This window comes from Ranitomeya variabilis, chromosome 7, assembly GCF_051348905.1.
Source record: "Ranitomeya variabilis isolate aRanVar5 chromosome 7, aRanVar5.hap1, whole genome shotgun sequence".
Taxonomy (NCBI): domain Eukaryota; kingdom Metazoa; phylum Chordata; class Amphibia; order Anura; family Dendrobatidae; genus Ranitomeya; species Ranitomeya variabilis.
Genome location: NC_135238.1, coordinates 33,701,663 through 33,725,990, shown reverse-complemented (window position 1 = coordinate 33,725,990; position 24,328 = coordinate 33,701,663).

Below are 24,328 nucleotides of genomic sequence, written 5' to 3'. Positions count from 1 at the left end.
GAAGGCACATCCAGAGTTCCCTTCACAGGTGGAAATCAGTAGCCTTCCTACTTGCGCCTGTGTGTTGTGGTATCTCCCTGCTGAGCAACACGGGATAATCCTCACAATCTTTGTATCTGTTTCTTATGTTCTCTCTCTGCGTCCCCCAGTGTGGATAGGACGCACCCGTATGACGGGGGTAGGCCTGGAGCTTTTTTATAGGGACCCTAGAGACGCCCCTCTCCCACAATTTGCCTTCGTTGTGTCCTTAGGTGAATGGGTGAGACAGCTAACCTAAAGTTAACTGCCCTGCCGCGATCGGAGTAGTGCGTAGAGTCAGTACTCCCTCGGTCTTCCAGCTACGCGCCTCAGAAGGATGTTGCCACGATCTTAGGGCACGACTCCTCCCGGTATTATCTCCTTAGTGCTGTGATCTCGTTTCTCACTTCTCCACAATATACTCCGCTTCTTGTCCTTTCTTAAGATACCGCCGCAATGAGGTGCAGGCGCGGTTCCGTAACGATCTGTCTCTTGCTAGGCCTCTGTCAGGATCCCACCCCTGACAGGGACCCCCCTGAATCTTTCCCCGCAACACCCTCTCTCACTGGATGTTGCCTGGGCAAAACCCAGTCAGCTTTCTCTCTAACTTCCCCTCCAACCCCCAGTTTTACCAGAGTGTGAGGAGTGGCCTAATACATAGAACCTTTTGCTCCCCCTGGTGGCCGGAGTGTGAAGTGTAATGTGTGACTGTGATACCTGGTCAGGTGAACTCCTTTAGTACAATCAGACGTAACATCGCTCCCCTTAGTGGCAGAGCGGCATTACTGCAACGACCAGAACTCTGGGGCGCTGCACAATCATTTTATTCCGTCAATGTATCAAAAACTACAATGGGGAAAATAAATATTTGATACATTGCTGATTCTGAGAGTTTTTCCACCTACAACCTGAAAGATGTGGAAAAGAGAGGAGGGGGCCAAAATCCCTGCTGCAATTTCTGCAAACTTGGTCAAGAACTACAGGAAACGTCTGATCTCTGTAAATTACAAACAATGGTTTCTGGACCAAATATTCAGTTCAGTTTTTCGATTGTATCAAATACTTATCTCATGCAATAAAATGCAAATTAATTATGCAAAAATAATACAATGTGATTTTTCTGGATTTTTTTTAAAGAGTCTGTCTCTCACAGCTGAAGTGTACCTACGATAAAAATTACAGACCTCTTCATTCTTTGTAGGTGTGAAAACTTGCAAAATGGGCAGTGAATCAAATACTTATTTTCCCCACTGTATAAAGAGGTTGTCTCATAAAAATACATGTATTACTTATCCACAAGAAAGATATAAATGTATGAACACTGGGGGTCCTGCTGAAGAAACCACCTCCGATCCTGAGAATGAGGGCCCATTGTGGCTGCGTTGTCGTTATTTCAGCAAAATTTAATAAAGTGTTGTAGATAGTGTTGAGCGATACCGTCCGATACTTGAAAGTATCGGTATCGGAAAGTATCGGCCGATACCGGCAAAGTATCGGATCTAATCCGATACCGATACCCGATACCAATGCAAGTCAATGGGACTCAAGTATCGGACGGTATCCCTGATGGTTCCCAGGGTCTGAAGGAGAGGAAACTCTCCTTCAGGCCCTGGGAACCATATTAATGTGTAAAATAAAGAATTAAAATAAAAAATATTGCTATACTCACCTCTCCGACGCAGCCTGCACCTTACCGAGGGAACCGGCAGCGTTGTTTGCTTAAAATGCGCGCTTTTCCTTCCTTCCGTGACGTCACGGCTTCTGATTGGTCGCGTGCCGCCCATGTGGCCGCGACGCGACCAATCACAGCAAGCCGTGACGTAATTTCAGGTAAAATACTGAATGCCTAGAAGGACCTGAAATTACGTCACGGCTTGCTGTGATTGGTCGCGTCGCGGCCACATGGGCGGCACGCGACCAATCAGAAGCCGTGACGTCACGGAAGGAAGGAAAAGCGCGCATTTTAAGCAAACAACGCTGCCGGTTCCCTCGGTGAGGTCCAGGCTGCGTCGGAGAGGTGAGTATAGCAATATTTTTTATTTTAATTCTTTCTTTTACACATTAATGTTGTTTCGATACCGATACCCGATACCACAAAAGTATCGGATCTCGGTATCGGAATTCCGATACAGCAAATATCGGCCGATACCCGATACTTGCGGTATCGGAATGCTCAACACTAGTTGTAGATCATTGCTAAGTTTGATGTATTCTAAGATATTACCCTTCTGTCTGGAAAAGACGCACTACTTGTTATGCCACCATCTTACTGGAGTGAGTTTCCAACTTTATGACTTTTCAAATAAGTTGCAATTTCTTAAATCCGACTGAAAGCTCATTTGCAGAGTTAACCATGCCCACTCTTTCTTTACCCTTCCTCTAGTGCTAGGGTCGTGACCGACCCGTTTTAGGTTTTAAATGCATACAAATTCTACATACATTTGTTTATTGCATCAAGACTTTTTGACTTTTTCAGGAACTTATTTTTAAACAAAATACAATAAAATAAAACTATTTTACTAAATTGTAAAATGCTCTTATTAAAATTATAACATTTGTGTTGTTGGGGTCAATTTCGACCCAGGTCTAATATAAGAGTAAAAAAACAATAAGTCCCAAAACTGAACTCATAAACACAATATAAACCAACAGCCCACAGCCAGCTCTACCTCCAACAACTTGAGTTAGGGACATGTCCAGGCGTGTATTGCCAAATCACCTTAGAGTTGGTACTTTGCAGAGTATACATCTCCAGTTTACACATGCAACAATGAGGAGAAGATTTGATGTTAAGGTACTGTCACACTCAGCGACGCTGCAGCGATATAGACAAAGTGCCGATCGCTGGAGCGTCGCTGTTTAGGTCGCTGTAGAGACGTCAAACACAGCAGCTCCAGAACGATGCAGGAGCGATCCAGTGACGTAACGCTGACTCACTTATCGTTCTCGCTGGTTGTTAGCTCCATGTAAAACATTGCTGACATCGTTGCTTTTGATGTCAAACATGACGATACACGCCAACCTGACGACGAAATAAAGTTCTGGACTTCTAGCTCCGACCAGCGATATCACAGCGGGATCCAGATCGCTGCTGCGTGTCAAACACAACGAGATCGCTATCCAGGACGCTGCAACGTCACGGATCGTTGTCGTTCTCGTTGCAAAGTTGCTGAGTGTGATGGTACCTTAAGCCAAAGTCTGGATTATATCTTAGATGATAATGAATCAGAGGACACACAGCAGCAAACTGATACAGATGAACAGGTTTCTGAGGAGGAAGATGATGTGGAGTATCAACCGGAAGACACAGACAGTTCTGATCAGTCTGATGAGGAGGTCACTGGTGCTGAAGCTGCTCCCGCTGAAAGATTCAAATCCAAAAGTGGCACGATCAGTTGGAGCTCAGTACCTCCAGATGTACATGGCAGGGCAGATAGTGCAAATGTCATAAAAATGACCCCTGGGATCACAAGGTTTGCTGTGACAAGAGTAAGTGACATCAAGACATGTTTTGATCTGTTTATGCCATTGTCAATAAAAAAAAGTCATTATTGCTATGACAAACCTTGAAGGAAAAAAGTCCACGCGACATGTGGAATGACCTTCATGATGATGTCCTGGATGCCTACATTGGTGTTCTTCTCCTTGCTGGAGTGTACAAATCCTGCAATGAGGCCACTGATAGTCTCTGGGATGCATCGACAGGCAGGAATATTTTCCGGGCAACAATGTCACTTCAAAAGTTTCAAATGAAATCAAGAGTCCTCAGATTTGACAACAGAGACACCAGAACAAAATCTGACAAACTTGCTCCCATCAGGGATGTTTGGGAGAAATGGGTGCAGCTCCTTCCACTGATGTTCAACCCAGGGCCAGAGGTGACAGTAGACGAACGTTTTCTCCCTTTCCGCGGAAAATGCCCCTTTCGGCAATACATGCCAAGTAAGCCAGGCAAATACGGCATAAAAATCTGGGCAGACTGTGATGCAAAAACTAGCTATGCCTGGAATCTACAGATTTACACAGGCAAGTCTGCAAGCGGCATCCCTGAAAAAAAACAAGGAAAACGTGTAGTCCTCGATATGACTACTGGACTGCAGGGTCACAACATTACTTGTGACAATTTTTTTTACCAGCTATGACCTTGGACAAGAACTTCTCAGGAGGAAAATCACCATGGTGGGCACAGTGAAAAAAAACAAACCTGAGCTGCCCGCTGAATTGTTGCAGATGAAGGACAGGGCTCCACTTTCCTCAAAGTTTATTTTTACAGACACCACCACTGCTGTTTCATACTGCCCCAAAAAACGACGGAATGTGGTACTGATGTCCACACTTCACAAAGATGCAGCTGTGTCATCAGGAAGTGACAAAAAGCCCAGAATCATCCTGGACTATAACAAAAACAAAGGAGGAGTGGACAACCTGGACAAGCTGACTGCCACCTACACTTGCCAGCGAATGACTAGGAGATGGCCAATGGTTGTATTTTACAACATCCTTGATGTGTCAGCATGCAATTCATTTGTGTTGTGGACCCACATTCACCAAGGATGGAATTCAAAGAAAAAAAACAAGCGGAGGATGTTTCTTGAGGAACTAGGAAGATCCCTTGTCAAGGCGCACATTGACCAAAGGGAACGAGTGCCCCGAGACCCAGCCGCTGCAGCTTTGGTCCGACAACTCCAGAGCTCAACAAGTGCTTCGTCCACACCCACAGCAACACAAAGAGCATCATCACCAGTGGAGCGCCCCCACACCGCCGCAGGGTCGAGGGATACCCGGAGCCGGGCCTCCGAGAGTCTCTGTTCAGTTCTGGGGTTGTCACGGTGGCTAGACCGGGTCCGTGGCCCTGTCTGTCAGTGGGGGACGTCCGGTGCAATAAGTGGTGGTGTAACGGTGCAATTGTGAGGTGCAGGTCGCGGTAAATAACGAGGACACCAGGTTGCAGTCTCTTTACCTCTTTACTGAAGATCTCTGAGTCCTCAGTCCAGAATACAGTTTACCAGGCTGCGCAAGTCCGGCCGGTCCAATGGCACCTCCAGAGTTCTCTTCACAGGTGGAGATCTGTGCCTTCCTGCTTGCGCTATGTGTTGTGGTCCTTCCCTGCTGTGCTTACGGAAAGTCCCCACAACTGTTGTGTCTGTTTCTTAAGTTCCCTCACAACTCGACTAGATGATGTTCTGCTAATCCTCCGTCCCTCCCTGAGGTTCGGGTAGGAACGGCACCCGTTTGACGGGTAGGCTCGGAGCTCTTCCGGGACCCTAGAGACGCCCCTCTCAACAAGTTGCCCCCCAAGACTTCATAGGTGATTTGAGTTAGACAGCCCGCCTGAGACTGACTGTCCTGCCGCTGTTTAGAGTATTGCTTGAAGCTGGATATTATGATACTCTCTCGGCGTTCCGGCCACCGGTTGTGCGCCTCAGTAGAATGTTGCCTCGGTCTTACAGCACGACTCCTACTGGTATTCTCCTATCGCTTTGATCTCGTTTCTCACTCAGCACAATCTATCTCTCTTCTAATCCCTTCTTGGGCGCCGCCGCTACCCGGAGCAGGCACGGTCCCGTTACGTTCGTTCTCGTTGCCTGGCCTCTGTCAGGATCCCACCCCTAACAGAGACCCTACTGTCTCTTCCCCTACAACACCCTCTGCCACAAGGTGTTGCCTGGTTCCAACCCAGTCAGCTTTCTCTCTAACTTCCTGCCTGACCCCCAGTTTTACCAGTCTGTGAGGAGTGGCCTAATGAATAGAACCCTTAGCTCCCCCTGAAGGCCCGGCAGTGAAATGAATTGGTGTCTGTGATACCTGATTAGATGAACTCCTTCAGTGCCATCAGACGCACCATAGCTCCCCATAGTGGCAGAGCCACAGTACTGCAACGACCAGGACTCTGGGGCGCTGCACTCCCCCCTGGTTAAACACAGTACTCCGGGACTGGGAAGAAAAACAACAATACAAGTTAGCAAAAAGACATACAGTTTTGTTTGAGTGCAATAACAATAAGTATACTTGAACAGGCTTCCCTTTATGGGAGGTAAGGACACTTAAACGTTACAAACATGGTTAAATAACATAGCAACATGCTATAAATAATTCTTCTTACCCAACCGGGTATTCTACTAAGTGCAAAAATTGTTGAACAGTACTTTAACGTTGCCTTTAAGGACATACACTCTGTATCCACTAAAGGCCTTCCTATAATCACATTATAAGGTAAATTAACTTTTTCATTCTCCTTCTTTAAATCTGCAGGACCGCCTGTCCTATCGGCACCAGACCTACTGCCTCTCCTTTCTGTTACAGGACCGCCCCGTTCAGCCAGGGCCTACTGCCTTTTCGACTTCTATACACAGTATAGATCCTAACATTCTTTCAATTTGAGAGCACTGAGCCATCTCTACATGACTCCTAAAAGGACTCACTAAGGCTACGTTCACATTAGCGTTAAGCTAATGTGCGTCGGGTTTGCGTCGGCGACGCAGCGGCGACGCATGCGTCATGCGCCCCCTATACTTAACATGGGGGACGCATGCGTTTTTTTTTGTTGCGTTGTGCCACACATGCGTCTTTTTTGCCGCAAGCGTCGGACCAAGAAAACGCAACAAGTTGCATTTTTCTTGCGTCCGATTTTCGGCAAAAACCGACGCATGCGTCGCAAAACGCAGCGTTTTTGCGTGCGTTTTGCCGCGTTTTTGCGTGCGTTGTGCGTTGCGTCGCCGACGCAGCGGCGCACAACGCTAGTGTGAACGTAGCCTAACTAACCCCTACGGGCTCACTTTCTGTCCTTTGTAACACATTATTAACTCTTTTCCTAAAATGACTAACTTCCTATGGAGGACTCAGGGTTTACCTTCTATCCCCATTTTCTATCAACGTTATCAACATTTTCTTGACTTCCATCATTACTTTCTTACTAGCAATCATGCAGAACTCTATGTCTACCCCTACGGGTCTACTGCATCTTTCTTCTAACTTTCACTTGTGCAGGACTTCATGTCTACCCCTACGGGTCTACTGCATCTTTCCAATAATTACTTTATCTCAGAACACATTATTAAACACTTCTTTCTTTCAACAATTTAGTTACATACAACTTGTACATATCAGCAGCATCATTAACTTTCTTTTTAGAGCAACATCATTCTCTAAGTACCATCAGTGAACATCCTCTTTAAGAGGGGACCAAGTCTCTATGAGGTAGTGCAACTCCTCAAGCTGCAAGTCTGTTTGCAATAAGGACTCCAGTGATGTTTTAAAAAAAAAAAACAATATCTTCGCAAAGTGTCCTTTCTTCATATAGAACCAGTAGATAGCACCTTTAAGAAGGTGCAAACTATTTACAAGAAGTTTGTATCATGCATTGTTCATGATTCAGCAGTTTTTATAACATTGTGGAACAAAAAGCAAAAATGAAAGTGAAAGCAAAAATAAAAAGCAATAGGGATCCCGGGTAAACAAAGGGATCCCTTTAAGAGTTAACCCAGGACGGGTTTTAGCAGCAAAACAGCAAGGAAATAAACAGTTAACTATTTACAGTTTCAGGTTTCCGAGGCTTAGTTGAACGGCTTCCAGGGCTGCACCTGGCACTTAACCCCTCTTGGCCCGGGAAGGGTGAAGTCCAGGGTTGCACCTAGTGCTGGACACACGCCGTTAATCCGTCTCTCATGTACAGTTAAATCATGCGCAGCGATGGAGGTCTGCGCAGCTTGAGTATGGGCATTTGCTGCAGCAGAGGTAGCGGCTGCTGCAAGATCAGTCACTGGAACGGAGTCAGCAGCTGTGGCACTAGCAGTCGCTGGAGTGGTGTCAGTCGTCAGGGCAGGGTCGTCCTTCATACCTGCTTCAGATGCGGTCCCTCCGGTGCCGGCCTGCTCCGCCTCCGCTGGGGTCTGGAACGCTGGTTGCGGGGCCTTGTGCTGCGGCGTTGTCATCTTACTTGCAGCACCTCGCTTTCCGGCAGGGCCCTGCTTTCTGGCGTCGGAGCGCTGGAACTTCTTTCTTGCTCCGGACCAGACGAGGCTGCCGACAGACGTCTGGCGAGGCTCCCGATGATGGTCTTCTTCCACCCGGCCTCAGTGCTCAGCTGCATCCGCCGGGGTTGGTGGATCAGCTCGTCCGCTCCGGTCTGCAGGAGGTCAGCGTCAACTGTGGAGGTCTGGCTGCGGTGCCTCTCCGGGTAGCTGGGGGAGTCCTCGGCTCCGACCCCACACTCCGGCTCCGGGCGGCTGGCCATGGCGTCCTCCATGTTGCTCGCTTCTTCTTCCTGGTCCTTTTCCCGCTCTCTCCTTCGTGGGTGGTTCCGTTTTCTCTGTCTCTGCCCACCATTGAGGATCAGGAGGCGGATCTTGGCTGCTGACGGACACGTCCTCAAGGGGCCGAGATATTTAGACTGGGCGGCCATTGTCTTTCGCGCTCTTCAGCTTGTTCACGCCCACTTCCACGCCCTTCTTCTTCTCCTGCGCTCTCCTTAGCGCTATAATGGCGGCGGTTTTGGCGGGAACTTCTGGCGGCAAGCGGCAATACACGGCCCTTCTAATAAAGTACAGTCCAAGCACTATAAATCACAGTTCCAAGGCACACATGACCTGATTCTTCAGGCTTAAGTAGATCCTGTTCGTGACGCCAAGTTTGGAGCGCCCCCACACCGCCGCAGGGCCGAGGGATACCCGGAGCCGGGCCTCCGAGAGTCTCTGTTCAGTTCTGGGGTTGTCACGGTGGCTAGACCCGGTCCGTGGCCCTGTCTGTCAGTGGGGGACGTCCGGTGCAATAAGTGGTGGTGTAACGGTGCAATTGTGAGGTGCAGGTCGCGGTAAATAACGAGGACACCAGGTTGCAGTCTCTTTACCTCTTTACTGAAGATCTCTGAGTCCTCAGTCCAGAATACGGTTTACCAGGCTGTGCAAGTCCGGCCGGTCCAATGGCACCTCCAGAGTTCTCTTCACAGGTGGAGATCTGTGCCTTCCTGCTTGCGCTATGTGTTGTGGTCCTTCCCTGCTGTGCTTACGGAAAGTCCCCACAACTGTTGTGTCTGTTTCTTAAGTTCCCTCACAACTCGACTAGATGATGTTCTGCTAATCCTCCGTCCCTCCCTGAGGTTCGGGTAGGAACGGCACCCGTTTGACGGGTAGGCTCGGAGCTCTTCCGGGACCCTAGAGACGCCCCTCTCCACAAGTTGCCCCCCAAGACTTCATAGGTGATTTGAGTTAGACAGCCCGCCTGAGACTGACTGTCCTGCCGCTGTTTAGAGTATTGCTTGAAGCTGGATATTATGATACTCTCTCGGCGTTCCGGCCACCGGTTGTGCGCCTCAGTAGAATGTTGCCTCGGTCTTACAGCACGACTCCTACTGGTATTCTCCTATCGCTTTGATCTCGTTTCTCACTCAGCACAATCTATCTCTCTTCTAATCCCTTCTTGGGCGCCGCCGCTACCCGGAGCAGGCACGGTCCCGTTACGTTCGTTCTCGTTGCCTGGCCTCTGTCAGGATCCCACCCCTAACAGAGACCCTACTGTCTCTTCCCCTACAACACCCTCTGCCACAAGGTGTTGCCTGGTTCCAACCCAGTCAGCTTTCTCTCTAACTTCCTGCCTGACCCCCAGTTTTACCAGTCTGTGAGGAGTGGCCTAATGAATAGAACCCTTAGCTCCCCCTGAAGGCCCGGCGGTGAAATGAATTGGTGTCTGTGATACCTGATTAGATGAACTCCTTCAGTGCCATCAGACGCACCATAGCTCCCCATAGTGGCGGAGCCACAGTACTGCATCGACCAGGACTCTGGGGCGCTGCACCAGCATCCTCCTCAACCAGGCCTGCCTCAACATCAACCACAACAGCCACAACCCCAGTGAGACCACCTGATTCTAAAAGAAAGAGGTGTCAGGTCTGCCCTAGCAATAAGGACAGAAAGACAAACACATCGTGCTTCGCCTGCAAAAAATACCTCTGCAAAGAACACACAAAAAGTGTCACTTTTTGCAACACATGCATCTAAATACTAATGCATCTAAAAACTAGTATTTGATTTCTGTTGATTTGATTTGCTTGATTGATTGTTGTTTGATTGTAGAAAAGCTACTTTTTATTATTATCGCTATTAATGTTAATATAATTTTCATCTTTTATTTGTATTAAAGTTCTATAAAAAAAAAAATCTGTTTTTTGCCTTTTTCATGAAGTAGTTAGATATAGGTCAAAATTGACCCGTAACACCATAGATGTTACTAGAGTTAATAATATAAAATATATATATGTATATTTTTTTTACATTTAAGAAATGTGTTCTAAAACCCTTCAGTAATAGTCAGGTAATATAACAAACTTTTTTAAGTTTATATTATTCTCTTGAGGTTCATTTGACAATATTTTTATATTGAAAATGAAGGGTATGCTCTCAAATGAAAGGCCCAGGGGGCCACAACAAAAATATTAAAATCAATCCTTCCATGGATGAGAAACCCTAACAAGGTAACTAAGAGGTAAGAAACAAATTGGATCATAAATAACTGTTTTTAGGGTATCCTAGGGGTGATTTAAGACACGGGTCAAAACCGACCCGTTACCATAAGAAAGAGTAACAGAAAGCTAACACTAGAGGAAGGTTACAGTAAAGAAAATGAAGTAAAATTGCACATTTTTGTAAAAAAATACCGTCCGTCAAAATGTATGAATTTCTAACACGTGATAAACTGGCACAAGCCTTACTACATGTCCCCACTCCCCACTATGTCCAGCCCATAATGCATAGTTGTAGAATATACTTTTAGGAAGCTGTGGTGTCGGCTGTATTCAGTCTACACTCAAGTAATGATATGTGCTGTATAGGGGTAGGGGTGATAGGGGTGCAGCTCTCTGGTAGCCGCAAATGCACACATTTGGGATCTGATTCTGGTGTTCAAATAGCGAGGGATTTATTAAAAGTCCATAAACAGTCACAACAAAACCGCCTTTTGGTGTAGCATAAGTATAAACAGTCCATTTAGCAGTATGACTCACCCATTCAGGTACACGGCCCGCATGGTCAGGTATTAGGATCTGACCAGCCCCCACAGGTCTTTCTACCTCTCAGATACAGACACTTGTGGAGAAGCTCAGCAGCCCTTTTACATCAGCTGTACCTCTTGAATTGGAGGATGGGAATGACCAGTACTGCCCAGTTCTTGAACCCGGACCCAAAAACTGGGCCCATTATAAAAACCCTCTCAACACTATCAGCGCTGGAGCCTTCTTACCTGGTTTCATATAACCAAGGCTAGCCATCTTGGTGATACATATCTCCCATCCAGCTTCTTCCTCACAATGTACAGACTATTCCAGTTTTTGAGCTTTCAGGAGTATCATTAGCAGTAACACATTTTAGGAGAATGAACAGGTTTACTTCGGACATGCAGCATTCATTATATTATTCTTCATCATTAACATGGAAGATTACAGGAATGAACAGAGAGATCACACAATACAACCCAAAAGAACCCAGAGAGGAACCACATGGATATACACAAACTATAACAGCCAGGAAAGTGCCATCTGCCCAATAAAGTCCCTCCACTGCACAAGCCTGCACCAGTTGCACACTCCAACATCCCATCTCACCAGCCAATGTCCAGACCATTTCTTCAGCCCCTAAATAGCTTAGAACATCTTTCTGCAGTCAGTGACTTTACAAGCATATCTATCTTTTCTTGTCTGAGTTCCCCGATCTTCACCTTCAGAGCATTCTTTTCATTCTTTTCAATGATCATCCTGTCTATTTCCTTCTCTTTTCCTTCTGTATTCTGAACAAGTCCTACACTTTCTGTCTTATCACATTTCTCTCTGCAGCAAAAACATCCTGAAAATCCTCTCTGGACAGTAACATTTTTACTTTATAGTTCTATAGCAGGTAATTGTCATTATTACGTTTGTCCACTCAGCTGCTGCCCATTTCCTTCTCTCCATGTCCAGTACTGTGCAAAAATCTTAGGCAGGTGTGAAAAAATTGTGATAAGTATGAATACTTGAAGAAATAGAAGTAGTAATAATATAATTTTATGAATTCGCACAATGCAAAGTGAATGCAGAGAACGTAAGTCTAAAATCAATATTTGGTGTGACCAATCAGATTCATCAAAGCCTTTATGCTACAAAACGGGCGTAAAAGCTTGAAAAGTTGCAACATTTTTGTGCGACACTGATTTGAGTAAAAGTGTTGCGACTTTTGGTGCTTTCACACCAGATTGAAGCAACTCCGCCAAAATGGGAGTAGCTGGGGGAGAGTCGGGGCATAGCCACTCCCTCTCATACAATTCATCAAAAACGCTTGCATTTTCTATTCCAGAAATACTATTCCAGTCTTAGTAGCGCAATATTATATATAAAAATGTGTTAAACACTCATTCTGCAACTTTATTGGAAATAAATGATTGCGCCTATTCCTTTTTCTCTTCAAAGCTTCTCTTTATACCTTTTCTCATATAGAAGACCTACGGATCTTCACTGTGAAGCATCGAGCAGTGGTCCACCATCATGTTCAAGTTCCATCTTCCTTGGCATCGTTGTTCTATCTCCATGATATTGCTAACAGCACCAATGTTTTCAGGAAAGCAGTCCAAATGGAAATGTAAAAAAAAATGTAACTTCAAATTCGTCAGAGAACCCAAGGCTTTGAAATATTTCAACATGTTTTCCACGATGGACTTAAATTTTGGATTTTTGTTGTTACCTAGAAGTTTCTCCATGACTTCTTTAAAAGAATCTCAAGCCCTTTTGTTAACAGCTTTCATTTTGGTTTCGAACACGTTGCCTTTCATGAGTTCCTGAATACCCGGACCCACAAGCATGCCTTCATTCAGTTTTGTTTCGGACAGTCCCTGAAATTTGCTCCACAGGTACTTAAAAGTCTCTCCTTCTTTCTGTAGAACGTTCACCAGTCCAAGCTTAATGTGGAGTGGTGGCAGGAGAACGTTAGTGGGATAAATGAAACTTTCCGCAACTATGCTCTTGAGTCCCGGTTCCAAAGATGTTCTCAATGGCCAACTTTTGTGATGCCGGTGATGAGTCCTATCCCGGCTGTCCCATTCACACAAACAGCATGGGTACTACTTACCTTTAGACCACAATCATAGTTTTTTTTTACACAAACACAACATACTACATGTGGAGCCATGCAACACAAAAGAAAAAGCAAAGGCCATAAAGAACGGGGATCACCAGACAGCAGGGTATTATACAAAAAAGATCACACAACTTTATTGAGGTATAACATAGATACTGAAAATGTTAAAAACATTTAAAAACAGTAAGAAAAAAAAAAAAAAAACTATTTGCCCAAAATAAGGCACATGCCTGAAAACAAAATCATAGGGGACAATAGAAAATACATAAATACATATGCACCTGGTCCTAAAAATCCTATATGGACAGCATATTTGTCATATTAACCGATATAGAAAATTCACCTTATAGCCCCAATAGGTGTAAGTATAGGCAAATTGGCACTTTTAAAGGGACTGAAAATAGGTCTATAATAAGACCTTAAAATAAACAGTCACACACTATAGATACCAGCACATAAGAGAACACTCAGCAATATAAATATACTCAACATATAGGAAAGAGGCAGATCTAATTACCCAAAAAGTCCTGTAGAAATAATACACTTATGTGGGACCAGAGTGTAGCATACTAGGTGAGCTGATTTGCCCATAAAGGAGCTAAGACCCGAGCCAGCACATCCATGTTTTCCCCATAAGACAAACGGGTATAATACCCCTCAAGTCACACCAGGCATGAAAAAGAGAGAAACGAAAACCCGACGCGTGTCGCCACTAGAGTGGCTTCATCAGGGGTATGACATACTACATGTGGAGCCCACGACTTGTACTGATCACCTAGTTTTACACCAAAGTACACATAATACACTTATTTTTTCACTACAAAACACCTGCAAATGTGGCAAAAGTTGTTGGCATAATTACGACACCCCCTTACTGCCATTTCGATCACGTTGTTAGAAACAGGAACTTAATCCACCACAACAACCTCTAAACACTGAATGGAATCATGGTAAGCGCGCCACCACACTCTTCTGAACTTTGCTTAAAAGAAATCTGCCTTTTCTAGCCATAGCAACCAATCACAGTGCAGCTTTCAGTTCTTATACTGCTGAGTAGTGTTGAGCGATACCGTCCGATACTTGAAAGTATCGGTATCGGAAAGTATCGGCCGATACCGGCAAAGTATCGGATCCAATCCGATACCGATACCCGATACCAATACAAGTCAATGGGACTCAAGTATCGGACGGTATTCCTGATGGTTCCCAGGGTCTGAAGGAGAGGAAACTCTCCTTCAGGCCCTGGGAACCATATAAATGTGTAAAAGAAAGAATTAAAATAAAAAATATCGCTATACTTTACCTCTCCGACGCAGCCGGGACCTCAGCGCAGGAACCGGCAGCGTTGTTTGTTTAAAATTCCCGCTTTTACATGGTTACGCGAACTCCCGGCTTGTGATTGGTCAGGGCGCCCATGTTGCCGGGCCGCGGACCAATCACAGCAAGCCGTGACGAAAATACGTCACGGCTTGCTGTGATTGGTCCGCGTCCCGGCAACATGGCCGCCATTAACCAATCACAAGCCGTGACGTCACGGGAGGCTGGACTTGCGCGCTTTTGAAAAAGCGCGCGTGTCCAGCCTCCAGTGACGTCCCGGCTTATGATTGGTCACGGCGCCATGTTGCCGGGACGCGGACCAATCACAGCAAGCCGTGACGAAAATACGTCACGGCTTGCTGTGATTGGTCCGCGGCCCGGCAACATGGCCGCCATTAACCAATCACAAGCCGTGACGTCACGGGAGGCAGGACAAGCGCGCATTTTAAAATTGCGCGCGTGTCCAGCCTCCCGGCTTGTGATTGGTTGATCGCGGCGCAACCAATCATAAGCCGGGACGTCACTGGAGGCTGGACACGCGCGCTTTTTCAAAAGCGCGCAAGTCCAGCCTCCCGTGACGTCACGGCTTGTGATTGGTTAATGGCGGCCATGTTGCCGGGACGCGGACCAATCACAGCAAGCCGTGACGTATTTTCGTCACGGCTTGCTGTGATTGGTCCGCGGCCCGGCAACATGGGCGCCCTGACCAATCACAAGCCGGGAGTTCGCGTAACCATGTAAAAGCGGGAATTTTAAACAAACAACGCTGCCGGTTCCTGCGCTGAGGTCCCGGCTGCGTCGGACAGGTGAGTATAGCGATATTTTTTATTTTAATTCTCTCTTTTACACATTTTAACAATGTTAAAATGTGTAAAAGAGAGAATTAAAATAAAATGTTGTTCCGATACCCGATACCCGATACCACAAGAGTATCGGAATCCCGGTATCGGAATTCCGATACAGCAAGTATCGGCCGATACCCGATACTTGCAGCATCGGAATGCTCAACACTACTGCTGAGGTAAAATGAAAGCTGTGCTCTGATTGCTTACTATGGACACCACCACACTGTTATGAACTGTGACTAAAAACCAATCTGTCTTTTCTGCCTATACAATCAATCACAGCACAGCTTTCATTTCTTATACTGCTGAGGTAAAATGAAAGATATGCTATGATTGGATGCTATGGACACCACACTCTTCGGAAGCTGGGTTAGGAAAATTTTCTCTGCCCACAGCAGCCAATCGCAGCACAGCGTCCATTAATTTCTAACCAATCTAATGACACAAAAATCATCCACCATAGGTCACACAAAAGAGTCAAAGTATGGTGCAAGAAAAATCCTATAGAGTCAGTACTTGTGAAAAAACAGTACGCAATGGAATTTTTTCGATATTTTTACTGAGTTCAGTGATTGAACCTTTTACTTTTCAAACAATTTTACCCTTACAGACCTGTGTAATCATACAGTTCCATATTAGCAGAATCCTTCTGTGCTATTTGTTGTCATGAGGCAAGAAATCGAATTCCTTCCTTACGTCTTCCACACTAGGTTGGTACCTCACAATCCTCCACTGTATCGGCTCGACCTTGTCCAGCCCGCAGCAGTCTCAGGACTACTAATAGCTCTTCATCACCATTTTTCTCACTATGCTCCTGTTTGGGCCTCTCCCAACTTCCCATCACATCCAGGATAATGCCTCTGCCATTTTTGCTGGATTCTTGTTCTGACAGAATCTGCTTTCTATCCGGCTGATGTTCCCTTGTGTTGTAACTATAGGCACTCTGGTGTACTAGACCTCAACAGCCCCTTTTATAGCTCCAGCTCCTTCCAGAGTTTCCCACTATTTGCTAACTTTTTCCTTACCCAAACTCTTGAATAGAGTATTCACAGTTCGCTTATAAATCATTACAACTGAGAAATGCATCAACTTAACACATGTATTATCTGATCTTCAGGTGGTCCTGATCATTCTTCCACTCTCTTACATATGCAGAAACCTTTATCTTCTTCATCATCAATATGAAGAATTACAGGAAGGAACAGATAGATCATATAAAGCAGCCCAGTGAGAAACAACATGCACAACAAACACAGAAGCCAAGATGGCACCACTGCTGTCTGCCCAACACAATCCCTCCACCGCACAAGTCTGCAGCTGTCACGCACTCCAATAAAAATGTGTACTAGTTTTTGGATTCACCCTCATGTTCTTTATTTATTGACGTAGTGTGCCGCAGATACCTGTTTTGTGTCGGTTCCGGAACTATCGGGGCTGTCTCCTCTGTTGTCCGGGGGAAAGCTTAAAGGACCAGTCCAATCCTTGCAGGTGGAAGCAGGACGTGTGGCTAAGGGTACACAGCCTCAGCGTGCGTGGAAACAGAGAGATTTGGCGGGAACAGGCACTGCACAGCAGGGAGAAGTGAGTGCTCCATCCCGCAAGTATCAGTACAGAGCAGGCCCGCGCCTGAGCATCACCGTGACCATTGACAGAGACTGTGAGGAGAGGCGTGCGGTGTGCCCGTTGGTCACCACGGAGCGAGGTGCCAAATGCTCTGGGCCCGTGAATACTGTGCGTGCGCCACCTAAGAGAGACCGGGTGCAGGACCGCCATCTGCGTCTCGATTCCCCAGTGAATACCTGCTGGACTACCGTGGTCTCAGACAGTGCAGTGGCCCACGCTTCTCCAGCCACATCAGTATATGGACTAGGGGCTCAGCGGAAGGTACCAGAGACCAACCGCTGCCACCAGAAGACGGATCGTCGTTGCCTTCAGAACCTCATCGGACAAGCACCGCTCCCGCCGTTGTGGGAGCCATCACCTGCTCTGTGATCCACCATGTCCTAAGAAAGGACTGACAAGATAAGTTGACCCAACAAGAACTGTTAATACCATTTCTACTGTTCTTTAACCCTCCATACTATTTACATGAGGAGTATTCCTGTGTTAATTAAAATTGTTAACCGTTGCTCTGCCTCCTGCCCATCACTGCATCACGCAACCTGTTCACAGCAAAGGTGAATTTGTCATTTAGCTTCTTTTTTTCGCGACATGAATAAGAATTACGTTTGCGTTAATTCTGTAAAATAAAGCAGTAGATTTACATGGCCAACTTCTCACATTAAACTTTGGTGAGATTCACCGGTGGATTTTGTGCTCTTTTTTGTCTTTTTGCTAGCGTGATATAGAAACCTACTTAATTTCTCCTCTCTCATTTCGCGGCTTCCCCCCTATCATGTCTCTGATCTCCTTCACCCCTCTACCTTCCATTCTTTCTGCCTTAGAGCGGCTCTTCCTTCTTTTCCTCTGGGTTCTTCTCTTCTGTCTCCTCTCTCTGTATTATTCCTGGCTCCCTATCTGCTAGAAGGTAGATAAAAGATGCATTTTTCTCCTCTGGGTCAGACAGAAGCAGTGTAATCATCTGAGCACGACAAACCAATTTATAAGAAGAGGACAGTGGAGATATAGCACTTGAAATATGGTCGCAGTTTGTGTCCCTGGTGTCTTCTCCTTAAAGATCTCTCGTCTCTCTGCTCCTGTCACTCACTGTCGCGGTGACATGTGACAGGACGGAGTCAGAACTAGAAGCGGTTCAGTGTCTTCTGTATATTACCTGGCAAAAACTTGCCGTATCGCAAACTCTATCAGCGAAGGGAAGTCGGGTTATTTCTCAGGATCTGTTGACGCTCTGCTTTGATGCCTGATAGGAAGAGATATCTGAAATTGGGAGAAACAAATTACAGTAAATGCGAACACTCAGGATTTTGTGAGTAATGATAGCAGACGTCCTCCTATAATACGGCACCGTTAAATGTAAGAGCGCCTGTGCGCTTGTTTTATAGCATGTAATAAAGTTCTGTATTATTGTAATCCTAATGGTTTCATCCATCATGTCCGTATACAGGACACAAACCAATATATCTGAAAATCGTTAAATTTGGGTGATATGCACAGTGCCAGTTTCAGCAGTCACAAACTAGGTGGGTGCCCAAGCCCCTTATTATATAGGGACCAAAGCAGGAACAACCTGAATTTCATATTGACCCTTTTCATGCACCAAATCACCAGGAAATAAAAAATAAAACAAGTTTTCAAGGACTAAAAGGGTCGTCCGAAACTAACATTTATTTTAAGTTTAAATGTCTTTTTAATAATCTAAAGTTTTTTCTAATATACTTTAATTAAAAAAATCCCTATCATTCGCTCACGGCTCCCTATGCTGTCTAATTGCTTTAATTTTTTCTACCTTATTCCTGTTTGATGACACTTCGTTTGAGAACTCCCAGTGTATGCTGGGATACTCAAATGAGCCATCATCAAGGGGCAGTCTGCGGTTACTATGGGGGCAGTGATGGACCCTTTTTTTCCTGAACCTTGGATTTCTCCTTACTATGCAGACTGACAGTGCGCTCTCTTGCCAGCTCATCAATTCTCCTCAGAGCCCGTGAGCGAGCGCACTGTCACTATTCATATTGCACAACGAAAAGAACCTACTAAGCATACGTCAGAATTGATAATTGATGCATGCTCAGAAGAGCAGGGACTAATGCAGCTGCTGAAACAAACATCACTGAGGATGCTTCCTTTTAAGGCGGGGACAGAGACTGTGGCAGTCATTGCTGCCTCTGCCCCCCATGATGATGACTCCTTTGAGTATCCAAGCATGCATACGTTTGAGGCTTCTCAAATGAAGCGTCAACAAACAAAATAATATAAAAAAATAAATAAAGCAGTTAGATAGTGTAGTGACGGAATGCTAGGGACGTTTTAATTAAAGTATATTAGAAAAGAGATTGGATTATGACATTAAATAGACATTTAGGATTAAAATCAATATTAGCATCGGACCACTTCTTTAATTGCCTATTAATGTCAAATTAGTAGTGATCCCTTCAAATCAGCTGATTGAATGGGCTGCGGTGCCCCAAGTGGTGTGTCTCTTGCCGGGCGCAGCACCATACATTATTGTTGTGGCTGTTCCTGGAAGTGCAACTCTTTGAAAATCAGTTCTATACAAGTGAATAGATTTCCAAAGACTTGGTTTTGGGGTTTTGTTTTAAAGACATTCTTTGTATTGTAAAAATAATTTAAAAATATGAATTAAAAGGTCCATATGATTGCGTCAATACCAAACTTGCATGGATTTTTTTGATTCAGGTGGCCAAAATAAATCAAGAAGTTTTAAAAAATAAATAAATAAAGGTTTTAGTGGCCATTTTCTGAGATCTGAAACGTTTTCCTTCCATCTTCTTGGTGTATTGATGGTTCTATTAATAGTGATTTGGAATATATATGATGTTTTGATTGCTTATTATTGCATTTTTTCAAAGATGTGAAAAGATGTGAATTTTTTCCCCCTTACGACACTTACTGTATGGATTACGGTAATTAATTTTAGATTGTTTTAGACCTAACTCTTACTCATATAAATTCTTTTCATTTTTTTTTTAAAGTTTTTATTTTTTAAAAGGGAAAAGCAGGTGATTTGAGGTTTTATATTTTTCAGTTGTTTTCATAGTTTTAAAAACTTTTTAATATATTTCTTTACTTTTTAGTCCCCTTTGCATCTGATTGATTGTTCTATATTAAAATTACAGGAATGGTGTCTTTTAGCAGGCTGCCATTGCAACCCATTTATACTTTGCACATGTATCACGACTCCACGAGGGCTGATGGAAGCAGGTGAACTTCACACTGGCAACAGCTTCATTTAAAGGTTAATGTCAGAGACTGACAGCAGCATCTAAATGGCTAACAGCAGCAATCAGAGCTCAGCTCCAGATGCTGTTATTAGTCACATCTATCGGCATTTATCTTGTGTGGAGTGGGCCCCGCTCATGAGCACATCCAGACCCGGTCAATGCAGAGGTCACCTGAGAAAGAAGGTACATGTTATTAGATCATTGAAAATTCAAGGGTACTATGCAACAGAAATAGTGATTTCACGTTTTTTGTTTAAAAGTGTAATATTACTGGCAGCATCTTAGACTTTATCCGCATTATTAGGTACTGGGCCTCCTACTTAAAAATAAAAAAATAAAAAAACTTTTTGGTCCCTGTTGGAAATATTGTTATTTAGATCTTGGCCCTATCATTCGATATAGGTCAGTTTGCTGCTATTTTTCTGACTATTTTTCCATCTATGTTATTCCTGGTACTACTAGATAACTTTTCACATTGGGAATTTTTTTTGTATGTGTGTGTCTTTTTGCGTATATTTAGTGGAAGAATTTTTTAGGGTCAATAAGGGCCTTTAGGGCTGCCGACGTTGAGCGGGGGCGCCATTACGTCAACGACTAGGGTGCCAACCTCCGCTCTCAGGAAGAGCGAGTCTAGGGTCAATCTAGGGAGAAATTAGCCCAAGTTATAATTTTTTTCTTCCCTCCTAAAATTGTCATTTTTTGCACTCTTTTTTGACAACCACTATTATGCGATACTGTATACCTTTTAAATTTACATTAAACAAGACTTAACACTTGGTGGCAAAACCCTTGAACAATGCCATAGCCGACTCCACTGGGCAGACCGCTTTCCTCCTTAACTATGGTCAGCATCCGCGGGTTCCTGTGCCTATGCCCATGTCTTCCGCTGACTCCAGGGTGGCAGACTGGGCTGTGGAGGCATGGGACATTTGGGACCGCACTCAGGATGCAATCCGGGCCTCCAAGGAGAGAATGAGGTCCTCCACCGATGCACATCGGCGCCCCATTCCGACCTTTGCTCCTGGCGATTTAGTGTGGCTCTCCGCCCGTAACATCAGGCTGCGAGTTGAGTCCACTAAGTTTGCACCTCAATACTTGGGTCCCTTCAAGATCCTGGAACAGGTTAACCCTGTGGTCTACCGTCTGGCCCTTCCTCCACACCTAGGTATCACCGACACCTTTCATGTGTCCCTCTTAAAGCCTGTACACATGTCACGGTTTTCCGAGTCATCTGCCGGGACATCGGGTTCGTCTACGGACGTTTACGAGGTGAACGCTATCTTGGGGTGTAAGGTGGTACGTGGCAAAAAAATTTATTTGGTGGATTGGAAGGGTTATGGCCCAGAGGACAGGTCCTGGGAGCCTGCTGAGCACATTCAAGCTCCGCAGCTCATTGCTGCCTTCGAGTGTAGCGATGTCCGAGGAGGGGGGTAATGTTAGGTCTTGAGTTCCCGCCGCTGCACAGGGTGAATCTTGAACCACCTCCGCTGCGGTCTCCCATTCTTCTCCAGCCACAGTGGAGCCTGCTCAGCGGAGACGTCAGTCCCAGCATCTGGCTGAGGCAGATACTGTGTGCTTGGTTACTGCTGCCCTTCCAGGCTCAGCCATTGTAGCCAGTACTGGTCAGCGACGAGCAGACGCTTCTGGGACTAAGTCCTGCTTTTCTCCTTCTGAGCATGCCCAAGGGAAGACCTCTCATTGGAGGTTGGGGGTCACATGCTCAGGTCCTTTAGCAGCTCCTATTGGTCCACTAGGAAGGTCCTGAAGAAGCTACAACTATAAAAGGTTCACATGGCCGCACGGCCATGCCCTAGTATCAATTGTGTTTTGCTGTTGCCAGTGGATACTCTACCACTCAGTTTATATGTGGAGAGCCTGTTTAGCTCTGGGGCTGTACACTCAGTCAGGCAGCTAGTATCAGTGGGGGCAATTAGCCTTGGCTTAGCATCTGGTTCCTTCATGTGTGCGGTTAGCACAGAAGAGTTTCAGAGCAATCACAACCCCAGTTAGGGTAATAGTTTTCTGTGTACAGCGCAAATCTGTGAAGCAACAGAGGTCGCTTACATTTCACACGGGGTGAGGTTAACCCACGTGTGTCCATCCGCCATTACTTAGCAGCAGGTATCTCTGCACTGTGGACCCCGGGCTGCGAACGCACCTCGTATTTATCTCTCATTACTCGGTGCGTTCCGCTAGCCCTAACAACTCCTCTTTGCGGATCATCTCTAAATCGTTAGGATTTTGAGGCTGTCGTTTGGCAACTCTGAGCTTCATCTCCCTCCATAAGTTTTCTATGGGATTAAGGTCTGGAGACTGGCTAGGCCACTCCATGACCTTAATCTGCTTCTTTTTGAGCCACTCTTTTGTTGCCTTGGCTGTATGTTATGGGTCATTATCTTCCTGGAAGACCCAGCCACGACCCATTTTTAATATCCTGGCGGAGGGAAGGAGATTGTCACTCAAAATTTTATGGTAAATGGCTCCATCCATTCTAACATTGATGCGGTGAAGTAGTCTTGTGCCCTTAGCAGAGAAATACCCCCAAAACATGTTTCCACCTCCATGCTTGACAGTTGGGACGGTGTTCTTTGGGTCATAGACAGCATTTCTCTTCTTCCAAACACAGCGAGTTGAGTTAATGTCAAGATCTCTATTTTATTCTCATCTGACCACAGCACCTTCTCCCAATCACTCGCAGAATCATCCAGGTGTCCATTCACAGACTTCAGATGGGCCTGCACATGTGCCTTTTTGAGCAGGGGGACCTTGCGGGCACTGCAGGATTTTAAACCTTTACGGCGTAATGTGTTACCAATGTTTTTCTTGGTGACTGTGGTCCCAGCTGCCTTGAGATCATTAACAAGTATCCCCATGTACTTTTAGGCTGATCTCATGATCAAGGATACGTAACTAGGTGAGATTTTGCAAGGTGCCCCAGATCCATGTCAATTGACAGTCATTTTGTATTTCTTCCATTTTCTTTCTATTGCACCAACAGTTGTCTCCTTCTCCCCAGCATCTTACTTATGGTTTGTAGCCCATTCCAGCTTTGTGCAGGTCTACAGTATGATTTTGTCCCTGATATCCTTATAAAGCTTTTTGGTCTTGCCCATGTTGTAGAGGTTAGAGTCTGACTGATTAATTGAGTCTGTGGACAGGAGTCTTTTATAAAGGTGACTATGTAAGACAGCTGTCTTTAATGCAGGTAATGAGTTGATTAGGAGCGTCTAACTGATCTGTAGGAGCCAGAACTCTTACTGATTGGTAGGGGATCAAGTACTTATTTCTCACTGCAAAATGCAAATAAATTTACATAATTCATACAATGTGATTTTCTGGATTTAATTTTTGATATTCTATTTCTCAAAGTTAAAATTAACCTACCCTTTAAATGATAGACTGTTCATGTCTTTGTCAGTGGGCAAACTTACAAAATCAGCAAGGGATCAAATACTTATTTCTCCCACTGTATGCTATTGAATGGTCTTCCGTTTTATTAAAAGTGACCAGTTAATATGAATGCTTTGCTGTCCTAGTAAATGAGTATTGGCAATTGTTTTTCGAGATACAACTAATAATATTTTTGCAAGGGGGGACATTTAATTTATTCCGTAACGCAGCAGAATTTATGTTTGTTAGAGGAACGGCCGGATCAATGCTGGGTTCCATCGTAAGCTAATCAGGTAAATATTCTTTATTGCATTGTCATAGTCAGACTTGCTCACGGCATTGAATGCAAAATTGAATGTAACGGTGCCAAGCGCAAGAATCTATATGACAAAGCAGCGGGGAAAGTTTTCTATACACTGAATCCAACAGCAAAGAAACATAACTCTTTCAACTCAGAGAAAGGAAACAAACCGTTCCTGTCCTCGTCTAAATTATTTGTCAGAGCCAAAGTAGTGGTGGAAGCACGAAGCATAAAGCACCTTTTCAGCGGAGAGAATGGAAAATGTATTTCACAGAGACGTGCTCATTTTTTTCTAGCCTTTCAGCATTGCACCGGTTCATTTTACACTTCAAGGTGTACAATATTGTAGCATTATATAGATGCACATATTTTACGCATTCACCTACGTAGACATTTTGGAGCATTGCATAGATAATAATTGCAATAAAAATTTGTTATTTTTGGAATTGGCATTTAACAAATGTCCTATACTAAAGCAGGGAAACAATGGAGTTCAAATTCACC